The 15,085-nt window shown below is 37.4% G+C and overlaps 1 protein-coding gene across 1 annotated transcript in view; it reads right to left on the minus strand.

Moving 5' to 3' along the window:
• PTPRR (protein tyrosine phosphatase receptor type R) overlaps positions 1 to 15,085 on the minus strand; it is a 125,321-nt gene that overhangs the window by 69,952 nt on the left and 40,284 nt on the right. The window lies entirely within an intron of this gene.

Genomic DNA, 15,085 nt, shown 5'->3' on the forward strand with positions numbered 1-15,085 from the left:
AGCTCAAATCTTCTGTGTCCAAGAAGACCCAGATATTGTGTCTTCACATGATAACTGATAGACAGTACTTTCCTGTGGTACTTTAGGGTCTGCTTCTTTGTTTTCATATCCCTTTTGCAGACAATATGTAGTGGAGAAGAGAGGAAAGATGACTATGTCAGATGGCCACAGGATTACAATGCTTCTGGCAACTTCTGACTTAGGAAGTTATTAAGTTCTCCCCGAGCCAGTTGACTCAAGATAAAAAAGATTTTTATTTTAAATTTCCTATTTAGAGCCATGAGCCAGCTTCCTGCTTTGAAGAACTAAGCAGGTATTCTTCCTTCCTAACCTGAGCTGCATAAAGAGTATTAAATATCCATGGGTAAGATATCACACTGGGAATATGCTTATGGTTCAGAAATAAAGGAAATATTTATCTCAAAGAAAAGCAACATCACACATTTGGAGTGCTGTTCTTTGTCAGTATTTATAAGCTATAATGTAAAAACATAAAATATTTGCTTTCCTTTTTCACTATCGATTCCATTTTTCTGTCAGTACTGAGTGTTTTTCTTTCTTTTCTTCCCTTTTTCTCATTTATTTTACACTGCTGGGATTGTTGGGTCTTAAGGCATGAGATTGGCTCTTACCACACAACTGAGCTTTAATTCAGTTGGAAGTATTACAAGATTCTTCCACTTAAAATACACTTTCTACCCTGGCATTTTCAAAATGCAAAATCTTCTCTTAGCTTCTTCTTGGATTTGACATCCTCAGTGGTTACAAAACTGCTCCACCTTTATCACTGAAATAGAGAGATGTCTTGAGAGATGACATGTGGAGGTCTAACAGATGTGAGCACTTTTTCTTCTGTACCTCAGACTGACTCATGGAACACCTGACAAGAATTGGTTTGGAGCTTTGAAGCTGTGACTACACTGAGACAGCCTGGTCTAAAGGTCTTGAGTAAATGAGAAAGGGAGTTGCTTCTGAAATAGAAAGACTGTCATGAGGGTCCCTGGAGATATGTTAGGATGGCATAAAGTGTCCAAGCTGGTGACCCTGAGTTATGGGGTTAATAATAACTGTTGTTACTGAGCAAAATTAGCACGCATAAAATCAAAATACATTCATTTAAACATACTTGAGCCAGGTATCATAACACATTAATAGAGATATTCTTAAATAGTGTGTTAAAACCTCCCTGATAAAGACACGGAAATGAAACAGCCAGAAAAAATATCTAGCTTCAGAGGAAATAGAAGACCTTAAAAAGCCTATAAAAAGGTAATAAATTCTCATAGATTTAGTATGCTGAGCTTGTGGTTCATCATATCCAGGGACAGTAAAATGTGGTGAAACTCCATTATCTTCAGGAGAGTCACATTCCACCTAGCAGGGCTGAATTTGGTTCACTGTGCTCTTTAACAAATATTGACCCATGGCTGCAGCATGTGAGTGTCTCTGCAACAGCTACATTGTCCTTTGTGGTCCTGGGGGAAGCCTGGAGACCCCAGCTCTCTGTCAGTCTGGCATCAGCCTGCTTAAAAGTATCACCTGGCCTTGCACATAGAGATTACAGGACCCTTTTAGAAAATTCCTAAGAAATTTGCCCTTAAGCCTTATCTCAGGATGTATCTTCTGCAGCTATAAAGATTTGTTATAAAGATTTTTTTCTTTTTCTTTTTTCTTTTTTTTTTTTTGACTTTTCATCCCAAAAAAAGCCCGAGAAATATCTAAGGAAGAAGCATCTCACACTGATTACAAGAACTTTGCTTTGCTGTTCACTGAAAGGATCTGTTTCTCCTTTTCTGCTGTCAGTGTGAATCTTAGCTCCTTGGCAATTATAGCAAAAAATTAAGTAAGAGAATTATAGGTCGCCTTTTTCTACTTCAGACAGCACAAGGGAGTGCATTTGACTCTTCCTGTCAAAAGGAAAAGCAAGCAATCCAGAATCTGTCACTTTAGGAATTTCTAACTCAATCAGTGAAAGGTAATGTAGATAAATGCTTGATGGAATCCCAAGAGCACCTACTTTAGAGTGAGAAGAACATCACAGATATGCTCTGTGCTCTCTATTATCCCTTTTTTGGTATTGTATTCATAAAAGCATAAAGCAGCAGTGGACTAGATTGGAGATGTATCAATTCATCACACTGTGGCCAACTCTGGGCGCTTACAGTAAATGACAGGAACAGGGCAAGATTACAGTTTTTTCCCAAGATGACAGCTAATTTATGTCTATTCAGCATAGGCATCAGGTCTCCTCAATAACAACAAGGTTACCAGACTGGTCTGGAATGAAGGCAACACTTGGGGGCATTATATTCTTGGCTCTGGCATGTGCCTCCTGAAGGTGACTGAAATTTAAGTGTGACCTGAGGGTCTGGTGTGAAATTGCCTTTCTGCAAATCCTTAAGTATAACAATTTTTTGTTGAGAAAAGTTAGTCTGAGAAAAAAAAAAAGAAAAAGAAAAGAAAGAATATAGAAAAGAGAAAGGAAAAAAAGGTCCTAAATGTTCTATAAAAAAATTTGCAAAATGTTATTAATATTTAAATATTTTAATATTATTGTGCCATTCTGATGGCATGCCTAGATACCGTTTTGACTATAGTCCACAAAGGTAAGAGATTAGGACAGGAAACTGCTAATGGATGAAGTACAAATGCAATAATACCTGTACTTAGACAAACAATATGATGTGTCATTATTAAGATAATCACTCGTACAATGGAAAGCTGACAAGCCATTTACAGGTTACAATTACAAAAATTAAATCCATGAGTACTAATACCACCTGCAAAAAAAAAGTGAAATTAACCTCTGTAAAATAATCCATCTAAATAAATAAAACAAAGCGTTAACATAGATACACAAGTTATGTCTTACTGTGCTCCTCTAGCTGCTCCTTTTGCTTTGGAAAAGAAAGGGCTGAAACATCCCAGTAAGACAGCACCAATCCTTTACCTTTGCTCATCTGCAGTGTTTATCATGGATTGCAACCACCTCCCCAAGGAGGTTATAATTTTGAATCAGCTGCCTCTGTTGGCAATAGCAACTTGTTGAGCCCAGAGGTGAACACCCCGGACGGCTCATTTTCCTGAGCAATTACCCACCTGGATATTGCAACTGTGGCGACGGTTTCTAGGTTCCTCTGATCCAAGTAAAAAAGGTAGTTTGAACTGAAGGAGTTTTCTGCGTGTAGTGGAAAACTTGGGAAGACAGTTCCAGAAAGGGAAACTCAGCACAGAAGTCCACCAAAGATCATTCACAACTGACACCCTACAGGGGCTTTTTAATAAAGATCTTCATGTTAAAGGGACAAAAAAAATCTCTAACATGAATGGAATGTGTGACACAGAGTCTGAAATAATATTTTTAGGATATTACAATAAACCTTAATTTTCCAGGTCAGGTTCTGCTTCTTAAGAAAAATTCAGAGAAGCACCTCCTTCTTACATTTTCCTTATCATCAATTTTATCCTTTCTGCAATGAGCTTCAATATACAATTCCATATGCACTGTTACTCCCCCCAAGACTCCTTCTGATCCTACCACCACAGATGTTTTCTCAAACCTCCAGCTAAACTGATGATACAGAACAAAAATAACCAAAGAAAAAGTAGATTAAAGGTGAAAGTATACATCTTAAAAACACTTTTATGAAAAAAGATGAAAACTAAATCAACAAATTACACATGCTAGGAATTTTACATACTTAAGGGCCACTGGGTAGTGAGTTCTATTTTGTGCTAAAACAAAAATAAACACACTTATTTAGTTAAGCCAAACAAGTGAGAGAGTTCAGAAAAGAGTTTTCATACCTGTCTGTACTCCAGTTATTTATATATGGTTTTAAAAATTGAACAAAAATGCTATAAAATGGAAAGGTGTTCTGCACTAAAGCAAACATTGCACTGTGGCCAAGCTGTGCGTTGCTCTATCTGAGCATCCTGATCTGCTGCCTGTACTGTTCATCAGTGCCACAGTGTTTCATCCTGTCAACCTCATCAGACAGCCTCAGCTGAACAAAAAAACAAAGATGTATTTATCAGGAGGGAAGCTGAAAGTGCTACAGGTTTATTCGTACAGGTTTGGTGCAAGACTACCACAAATATATTAAAAAAAAGTGAAAATACCTGCATTTTCTTTCTTTTTCTCCCCCTAAATACATTAGATTTTCCTTCCTGTCACTGTTCAATATTTGAGATTGCAGCTGCACTGGGCTTCAGGTGAGCCCCTTTGGCTGGCTCAGGTGCCTAATACACACCCACAGAAGATTTTGGCTTTCTAAAATTATGTGAGTCATGTGTCACAACAAGTTTAGTGTCTCAGGTAGTCCATGAATCACATGGGAGGCAGTACATCCCTAGCCAGAATTATGCAACTACAGCAATGCATTTTGCCAAGTGCCACTCCAAAGGAACTTTGCCCTGAGCCATACTGGCATCTGAGGTGCTTTCACTCCTCTCCCATTTACCTCTCCCACTACCATATGATTTTCTCCAAGAGGAAAGACCTGCCCTTTTATGAGGTCCGCATTAAACTTTGAATTATGTCTGGAAACTAAAATAAAATTCTCATGAGTATAAAATCAATTATTCTTAGTGATTAATTAAAGTAGCTTCATATTTCTGTGTATCAGCAGTTGTCTGCAGTGACCTACTCAAACTTTCATATGTAATATATTTGTGCTAAAACTCAATATGACTAGAAATATCAGTCTTGGTATATTTAAATACTTCCAATGTCAGGGAGCAATTATTGAATAAAGTATAGTGAAAATCACCAGGAACAGTAGAAAAATTACAAGCATACACTTGAGTTTATAAGAATCAGTGAAAAGCAATGAGAAACACTCTCGACCTGGAACATGCTTCTATTAGTCATCCATTTTCTGTTGAGGAGACACTGAGACTGCAGAATATGCAAATCTGCCAAACAATCCCAAATATCATATGTAGACTGCAAAAATATAAGTGCTTGTCCAAATAGTATTAGGGTGATAAGAAAATAGAGCTCTAAGTTGGTTCTGTATAAGTATTAGGAAAAAAGTGATAGGAATAGGTTACTTTCATTGCTTCAAGTCCTGATTAGTCCAGAGAAGTTTAGTATATTTGTATGTTGCTTTTCAAGATGTGACAATGTAAAATTTCACTCATATTTTTTGCTAGGAAAAAAACCCAACCCACATATGTAATGAAAAATCTTTGTTTAAAGTAAGCACACTATTTCCTGGAATTATGCATTTCTCATATAGTATTAAATAGCATTTTTGGCTCTTGATCAATTTTTCATGAAAGCATATACATTTAAATATTTATGCACATTATGAGCTCTGTGGAATAAATCAAAGACAGAAGTAACACTGATGAGAAATATAGGGTTAATTCAATTAGTCCAGATAGCTGTATGGTCTCCCCTCAAAGTGATTTTCAAGTGAATGTTAATTAAAATATGAGAAAGTGAAAATGTATGGATCAAAGCAGTCTCTTCCACACTGTGATTAAGTTGCAGAAGCCAAAGACTGAATATGAGGTAAGAATAGGGCTGAATGCTTATATGGACATTGAAAGTCACAAATGTCCCTGGAAACTCTACAGAAGACATACTACAAGCCTTGTCATGCAGCTGGTTATCATACTCTGCAGAAACTAAGATGAACAAGAGAAGAATGTTCTCAGTCTGCTGTTGCAAGGTTTGAGTGTGGCCCATCATCCTGGGCTAGAAACTGAGTTTCATTCTAGTCCTGTTTGCACAGGTAGGTACCAGCTGAAGATGATCCTAGAGACTGCTGTATCACAGAGGCTGAAGACACCATACCAGCTGTTGAGGTGATGCCAGGGCACTCCACTGGCATCCACTGCTCAGACTGGCAAAACTTTCCTGGAGGTGGGTGCATGATATGACTAAACTGGTTTGCCTCAGCTGTGTGACAGATTTGCATTTCTTTTTCCAGGGAGAAGAACTAATGTCTCAAATGAGATCAGCTGATTTGGGACTGATTTGATCAATTCTGTAGGAAGCATCAACATAAGAGTGAGAAATGTTCCATCTGTGAGGTCTGGCTCTTGGCCACAATTCCCTCAATTCCCCCACTGAGCTTACTTGCACTTGGGCAGTGAGTCAGTCAGCTACAGGAAGACTTTATGACCTTGATTGATGATTGAAGTGTACAAGAATGAAATTCAGCCCACTAAGGATAAGGTTTGTTAATACCTGTCTTCAAGAGGTGCACTTTGATTTCCACCAGTCCTACGTTTTGCATTAACCTCTGGGCTGGCAGTCTCTAAGAAAAGATAAGAGCCAGCTCTTCCAGTGTGGTGCCACAAGATAATGTGGATTGACTGATCCCATCTAATGAGAAGACACAGAATAGTTTTCTTTATTCCAAATGAAATCTCAAAAGGTCTATTATTTCATTCTCCTTGCTTCTGAGTTGTGTGGATCATTCCTGTACCACAATGTGAGGTAGTTGGTGGGGTGAGTCTGAAACCATGTGTTACACTGTCCTCACGATGCTCATTGTACCCAGTTCCCTTTACCTCTTGCCTATGGTGTCATTAATGCCTCAATCATTAAGCACATATTTGGAAGTCAGAAAGTATGTACAGGTTCCAAACATCAAATGCACTGCAGATTTTGGTAAACTACTGTTCCATAGCCCCTACAACTCAGTAAGGGAATAACCTTATTCAAAGCCCAGTAAAGTTAATAGGACCTGTCCTGAGAAAGAGTGTTGCAGAATCCCATATCCTAAATGCCCAGGGGATGCATGCTTGTCATTGCTGAGGGGCTGTAGGAGAGGAGAAGGAAAAGTTATCTACTGTCCATGGGACACCAGTTTGATGCAACTTCACCATTAAATAACACCAATACCAGCAGGTCTCTGTACTGTGGGAGCCCTTTGGAAGGGGATAGGGAGAAGAGCAGGAGGCTGCAGTAGCTCTCTTGTTCTTCATGACTAATTTTAAAAATTTGACAACTATTTTTAAAAATATTAAACTGGGAGTGCTTGCAATTACTGCCAATTGATTGCTAGTATGGATGAGAGGCTGAAATGTTGCTATGCCTCTGGTCTTAGCAAGTCTGCCTCAGTTGTACTGCTTCAGTTCTATGCCTATAAATGGAAATAAGAGAATTTGACTCTTCTCAGGATTTTTTATATTTTAGTAAGATGGAGGTCAGATATGTAGAATACAACTTTTCAGCTTCATTCACAGACAATTTTAATGTTGCCCCCTAAAGTTACTTCCTGTCTTTTTTTTTAATTAGGATCTGTGTACCTTCAAGGACTGGGAGTTTCTTAATCACAAAGAATTTCAGTTTTCTTAAAATAACAGAAATTAACTTTGAAGTTAATTTCAAAGCTCTGATACTTTTCTAGGCTTTTTCCTGCATCCATCCACCTCTCCCTGCCCTCCTCCCTTATGGCAGACAGTTGCAAAGGACAAGATGATGGAAAAGCACAAGACAATGCAGAGATTTAGAAATACAAAGAGAGTTGGAAGAGCTCAGCTGAACACTATTTCAACCTTTTTGTTCTTTGAGAGGCATGTATAATAAGCTCCATAAAATTGTCCTATCTGTCCTTATTCAATATTGGCAAAAAATTTATTCCCTGCATTGCAAAAGAAATTCATGGTGCTATTATGTCCAGTACAACTTTTATGCACAGCATGATTGTACCAGTCACATCCTATTTCATCATCCCAAAGCCAGCTGTAATCCTCAGAGCAAACAGATCCTTTTGAGCCTGTTCAGCACAGCACTTTAGAATATGTTTGGTTTTTTCTGCCAATTATTAAACTTCTAGATAAAGCCAGTGTAAAGTTCTAAATGCCAGAAACCCAGTATTGTTTCTTCTTGCTCTTTTTGTAAAACCCTTATTTCAGCTATTAATTCTGTCCAATTATTAAATCTCTAGGTAGAGCCAGTGTAAAGTTCTAAATGCCAGAAAGCCAGTATTGTTTCTTGCTCTTTTTGTAAAACCATAATTTCAGCTATTTTTTTTCCTAAATGATTTTTAGTTACTGAAATTTGAATTCCCATTACAACTTTGTATAATGGTCTTCAATACAAAAGACAATCAAAATGCCTTCTAAAAAAATGGCAGACATAAACCCCCACCCCAAAACCATCCTTTTCTTTTTATCTTCAGATTTTAAATTTCATTTGTAGGAGGCATAGAAATAAACATACATATAAGCTTACAAACTATTGAAGAACAAAAATAGAAACATAAACAGCTACTTTCACATCTTTCTGGAACTGATGTGGCCAAAAGACTCCCACTGACTTACTCTTGTTCATAATCTTTCTCTCTGCTTTGAAAATCGAAGTAAGATTTCAGTACTGCTGACATCCTAGCTTTCTCATACATTTATTTTCAGAGACAATTTTTATTGCTAGTTTCAGATGAACAAAATCTACCTGAACTCAAACACAGTGAGAAGGTTACAAAAAGAGGCAAATGCTTTCCCTTTTTTCTCATAGTCATAGTTCTCTGCAGCTCCTGGGCACAGGAAGAAGAAAATTTGAAATACACCTGGAGGGGAAAAAAAGAGTCTTGAAATACATTTGACTCAACTGGAATTGAGATATTGACATAAATGGCTGTTCTTATGAGATTCCGGAATAAGGCTCATGTCCCAGGGCAGTCTGGATTAATGGTCCAGCACAGCCAAGACTTTGAAAGTAAAAAGTGATTCCTTAGCCTTCAACTCTTGAGAGATCAGAATCCCATGTTCAGGAAACAAATTTCCAATAACAAGGGCTGTTTAGCATGATGCAATTCATCAGTACATTTTGGATCCTTATCAGCTTTCAGCCTTTTAGCCCAAAGAAGTCTGTTTATAGACATTATCATCACCATAATCACAAATTATTGAAATAAAGCTAGTATTACTGATTTTACCCTTCCTACTTTAGCACTCCAAACCAACATGAACCAAGGACAGGCAATACAAGACAACCGTGTAATTCCAGACTTATGTTCCTTTTACCATTTTGCACTTCAAAGAAAGTTAAGCAAAATGAAGCAAAACCCTTTGGGGCCTGCAATTTTTTCTTAGATAAAACCTGAATTACTTTGGGTTTTATTCTGTCATGGAATCACATGACATGGAATCATAAGACTGAACACGTCACTTTGTCTCAAGTTTTAGCAAAACTATCACTGTAAGTTCAGAAAAAAGAAAGCAGATGAAAAGACAATCTCATGATTTTGGCAATTGTCTCAGGAATGTTGACTTTCTGAAGATGCTAATACTGAATGTATTTCAGGAGCTTTTAGGTAAAAATTCCCTTTCCCATGATCAGCTGAGCAGACTGGATTTTCTTCTGTCTAGTACTAAAGAGAGGAGGAACAGGTGATGGGAAAACATCAACACCAAATCTTCAAAGATTTAAGGAGACTTTTACTTCAACAATTCCTATTAATGTTAATAACAATATTGTATTTTTGACCAGTAGGTTTCTGGCTTTGTTAATACTATGCATACACTGTGACCCAAATGTCCTAATACAGGACAAGATTTCAGACTCAACTATTAGAGAAAAGGTTTTCTAAAATGGCTTTTAGAAGGGACTCCACTTGTGAGGTCAAAATGAAGAAATGAGGTCAAATATGAAGAAGCTGTGCTGCCCTGTACTATTAGATGTTTACATCTCTAAAATGACAGTGAGACAGTTGCTTAATTGATGGATTTTTTTTAATCTCTCTTCTTTATATTCAGATCAGAAGACCATTCTGTGTTCATTTTTTTTCTTAAACAGGCAACACATCTGTCAAAGCCAAACTCAGATGTTTAGAATGAGAAAAATGCACTTTTTCCCTTTCATTTCTAGAGCTGGTCACCCTTAAAAGAGAATATTGAAAAGTATTTGCATATAGTCCACTCATTCTCACACATACACAAAAGCAAACTAATTCAGAATTCTTTCAGAGAGAAATAGCAGTTACAGATTTGAAGGTTTTTCTTTTCCCTTTTTCTTTTTTTCTTTTCTATATTCCTTCTTTCTAATATTCTTTAAACATACAAGCAATCTCCCTGATTCCCCCAAGTGACCACAACCAGTGCCTTTTGTGTTGAGAGGTTCTGCTCCTCTGTATGAATGCGGCAAGTGTACCTTTCTGTACACTTCCTACCTCTTTCCCGCACTCTGGAAACCCAGGAGGTTCCCAGTGGTTCTGTGGCTGCTGTTCCATGTGGGCAGGAAGAGATGCCCATGAAGAAACACTCAACTTCTCAGATAGTGAGTGTATGGCTCTGATCCAGAGCAATATCTGTTTTATACCTGTCTCAAATCAAAAGTCCTGCAAATGATGGCAAGGGGACTCCTATACTTCATTAAAAAACCGAGCAAACAGGACATCTACCTTATATCCAAGGAAAGAGACAACAATAGTATCTACACTTGTTAATAAAAGGCCATATGGTGGGTATACAGATAAATTTATGGCCTAACCACCAGTGGAGTTACTTCAACAAGTCCAGAAGTTAACTGGAAGAACAAAATGAAACAAAAAGCTACAAAGCCTCAGAAAAAGTGGAACAGCATTACTTAATATATTCATGTTACATTTTTTTTTCACAGTATCATGCAGACAAAGACAGGAATTTCATTGGAGACTATGGTTATTGTTGTCTATGTTTTATACATAATGTCTAACTGATCTTTACCTTGTTTTGAAAAAATATCTCAATGATTTATCCTTTAAAGATTTGTTCCTGTTTGCTACGATAAGACAGGAATCTGTTTTGCAAATGGTCCTAATCAGCAAAGGTTTCTGGGAAGAAAATGCACTGACATTATCCCACTGAAACTCATGACTTCCAGAGGGACACTGGCTGCACACAGCAGAACACAGATGTGCCAGGTCTGCACAACCTCTGGTCAGTGCACAGGAGCAAACTCAATGGATCTAATCCATGTTGGATTAAACATGCTCTGTATTTTCAAAGATGTAGATGTGAATTTACTGGAGAGCTTTAAAGAGCTTTATTTCCTGCACTATCCTCACTTCCCACTTCCCTGCTGTGTTTTATCTTCTCCTCACACCATGCTGGCAAATCATTTATTTTGGACAGTTTACATGTCCCATCTTTTACTCCTCCAAAAAACAGAGATACCACAGTGTTGTGCAGCAGTCTAAATGTATATATTATATCCATTCACCCCCTCTCTTGTCAGCCCTGCACAGCAGAGCCCTTATCATACAACTCAGTATGAGAGTGCAGTCCTGCTTCACCACCCAACAGGATGGCAACACAGAGTACCAGAGGTGTAAATACAGCAATGGGCTCAGCCTCATCTCTACCATAATTTTACTATCATGGCTTTGCATGCAGCAAATTGCCCTTTATCCAGAAACCATCATTACACTACAAAGCAGCATGGTATCATGTTATATCATGTCACCTCAATGAAAAAATGTGCTAGGTTACCGCACATGGGGTACCTGATTGCCAATGTCATTAGGGTTGGCAGGGCTCATGCTCAGCCTGCCAGCTAATCCCTCTTTTGTCTTTTCTTTGAGTCAGAACTAAAACCAACAAATCTGCCTTACCAGCCTCATCATTATATTGTGTCTGTAGTAGTGGAGGAATGTTCATTTCACTACCCAAAACAATGCTGAAAATAGGAATTAACTCCATAACTTCACTTTGTTCATTCATTGGGATGAACAAAGAAACAAAAGATTAACTAAATGGCTGTTCCAGCTTCTCATTTCTACAATCTTTTCCCCATTAAATATAAAATTCCCAGAATAACTTCCAGAAATTGCCTGATTAAATCTGTGAAGGGGAAAGAGTAGCACCTGTGTTCAGCAAGAGATCACTAAGCCCCACGAGGACTGATGAAACTCCTGCTGAATTCCTTGGAATGTATTTCTTCAGAGGTATTTTGGACAGCTGCTACACTGACATAACCAACAACATGGGTTTCTAATAGACAGAATTGTTATTATTTGTAGAACCATCTCTTGGTCATCCATATGGTGATTTTATTTCTTCCATTACTACTGCATACATCGTATTTCTTGGGTTGGGTCTTTTTTGTCAGGTAGGTACAACATGGTCCAGGATGCTGATGTCTCATCTGTTAAAGGCAGAGGTGCTTCTATTTTTTCCAAACATTTTCAACAGTACCATGAAGGTTTATGTCATGCTTGGTGACAGAGAGAGCAAGAATGCATGGACAAGGAAAACTTTAGCAAAACATAGTAATGCTCAGTTTACATTTCTAGTTCTTTTCATGTGGACATGTAGTTATTTTCATGGTTCTACTAACAGGGGACTACAAATATTCATTAGGTCTGAATAACCAAAAGTATACCAAGGCCAAGTGCTGCTTATCTTAGAAACATGAAAAAGTAGATAATGTCACTGTTGTAAGTAAAAAGATCTGGACACCCAACACATAATTCTGGCCAACACGCCTCACTATCTCCATTTCTGGGTTTTTGGAGATATTTTTTAAGTTTTATGTCAGAAAATCTTAGTGTTCTAACGCTAGCAAAGTTTAGGTTATCTAAGTTCTTTTTATATAATACCTCCTGAGTTCATCAAGTCATAGAATCATAGAATAGCTTGAGTTGGAAGAGATCACAGAATCAATTAATACAGAATCAACCCCCTGCCATAGGCAGGGACACTCCCCCCTAGGTTGCTCAGAGTCTCATCCAACCTCTCCTTGAACATTTCCAAGGAGGCAGTATCCACAATTTCTCTGGGCAACCTGTTCCTGTGCCTCACAAAGAAGAGTTTTTATTTTGATATCTATTTTAAACTACTCTCTTTCAGCTTGAAGCCATTCCTCCTTATCCTGTCATTACATGGCCTCGTAAAAAAAGTTTCTCTCCATCCTTTTTGTGGGTTCCCTTCAGCTACTGGAAGATCACCCCAAAACCTTGTCTTTTTCAGGCTGACCAATCCCAATTGTCTCAGTCTTCCCTCATAGGAGAGGTACTCCATCCCTCTGATCAACTTGGTGGCTCTCCATGCTAGACTCACTCCAACAGATTGGTGTCCTTCCTGACACCAGGGAGACTCCAAAGCTGTTATTTTATACTTAGCCATGTGTGTTCTTTTCTGTCTGCAGCATGTATTGAATAAAGATTCTTCTGTTTTATTAAAAACTACTTTTACAGTTAATTGACATAATAATATATTACATAGCTAATATAAAAAACACAAGACAAGCATTTTAATTATTTGCATAACCTGAATGAGATGGGAACTCCATCATGCCAGTTGAATGTTGTCGTTTTTTACCAAATATAACATGAAAACATATTTATGATTCATGAGTCTTTAAAATTAGACTGTAATTAGAGATTCTAAGCTCTAACTTTGCATCTGTGAGGTTTTAAATTTCATTTAAATTCTGTATTCTGTTTTTTCTCTATCTTCTGCACTAGCAATTCATATAGAGATTATATAGATCATAGAGTAGCTCACAAATGAGAAAAATTACATTTTCAAAACTATTTTTCAAAACTCAATGAATAAATAATAATATCTTCCCATTTTGTCAGAGCCCAAATACATTTAACCTTTAACTTGAACAGCCATTCTGCCATTTATGTAAGTAAAAATTCCAAATCTTCATTCAGTGACTCAAACCTTTAAATTTTAATATTTTGAAGATGGTTTAGTAAAAGAAAGTAGAATTGACAGCTACATGGAAAAACCGACAATTTTTGTTATTTAAAGACATTTTTCACAAATTTTTCATGCAAGAAAGAAGCTGCTAGTTGACAGTTTATGTCCTTAAGGAATATGAATCTTTGGATATATGAGACTTTTAAGGTCATATCCTTCAGATATTTATGCACACCTGTGTATTCAAACTTCAAGTACCACTGAACATATGTAGAGCTTTGTTAGTAGGGGATGTAGTTGTTTACTTTAGACTGAAGAAGTATTACATCTGGTTGTAAAGAGAAGCTGCAGTGCCATTCTTGGTCCAAAGATGGAATAAATATACGTGATGAGAGCTGTTAATAAGCAATAACAAGACTGCTTTAGAAACTTGGAAAAGCAGAAAGAGAATTGGGAATACAGACTTAATGTTATCAATCAGTTTCCATTCTCCACGGGAATTTTACACTCAAACATTCAAATTCCATTAGGTAACTTGATAAAAGGCATAATTTCATAGTGATATTGTACTTCTGTAGTGCCTTTAATTTGGGTTTTTTTGGACATGAATTTGCTTACTTAAAAAGGTTGTAAATCAGTGTTTCCTAAAGAGCCTTATGATGAATATGACCTTAAGCTGGGGCTGCACATCTATCTGCAAAACCATTTGAAGGCTGCTTAGAATTCTGACAACAGTGACCATGGCAGTGGCAGTGCTACCCCAGCCTAAGGCTCTTGTCTTACATATTCTGCAGATCTGGAGAAGGCAGTCTGCCCATGACAGCTCCACCTTGTAAGAGGCTCTGCTGAGTATGGCCACAAATGAAAGGAAAAAAAAACCTTTAGGAGAAGCAGAGAAATACAAATACAGTCTGGCCCTCCAGGAAGCCTGTTGCCCTCCTTTCAAATCCAGAGAGTGCTGATATCTGGACATTCCTCATTCATGAAAACCCAAAGTGCTTCCTCAAGCAGAAAACATGAAGTTTGTGAAAAGACTAGAAACAATAATAGAAATTATGCTGCTGCTAAGAAGGACAATTCTTATTGCTTTAGATAGCCATATAAATACTGTAAAGTCTACGTGATGTCCTGTAAAGTGTACATAAAAAAAAGAAGGCTACATGAATGGTTGGCAATGCCTAAAAGGAGAAAAACTATCAATGGGTACCTAGGGTCAGCAGACTTAAGTATATGTAAAGTGTTTTTGTTTAAATATCAACAGGAACACACACTGAGATGGCAAAATTTTCATACTTATAGAGGATAGAAAGAAGGAGAGTCTAGGTATCACTTGAGGGCTAAGAAATTATGGGTGATAGTAATTTGATGTATATTCTATTCCAGAAGTAATCATACTGAATGTTGGAAGAGCAAATAGAAGGGTAAACCTGCAAATATGCTGGAACAGATTATCTCTTTCAGAAAACTGTTTGTAGCAATTTTGTGCTAGTCA

This window comes from Pyrgilauda ruficollis, unplaced genomic scaffold (assembly GCF_017590135.1).
Source record: "Pyrgilauda ruficollis isolate IOZ18807 unplaced genomic scaffold, ASM1759013v1 scaffold19, whole genome shotgun sequence".
Taxonomy (NCBI): domain Eukaryota; kingdom Metazoa; phylum Chordata; class Aves; order Passeriformes; family Passeridae; genus Pyrgilauda; species Pyrgilauda ruficollis.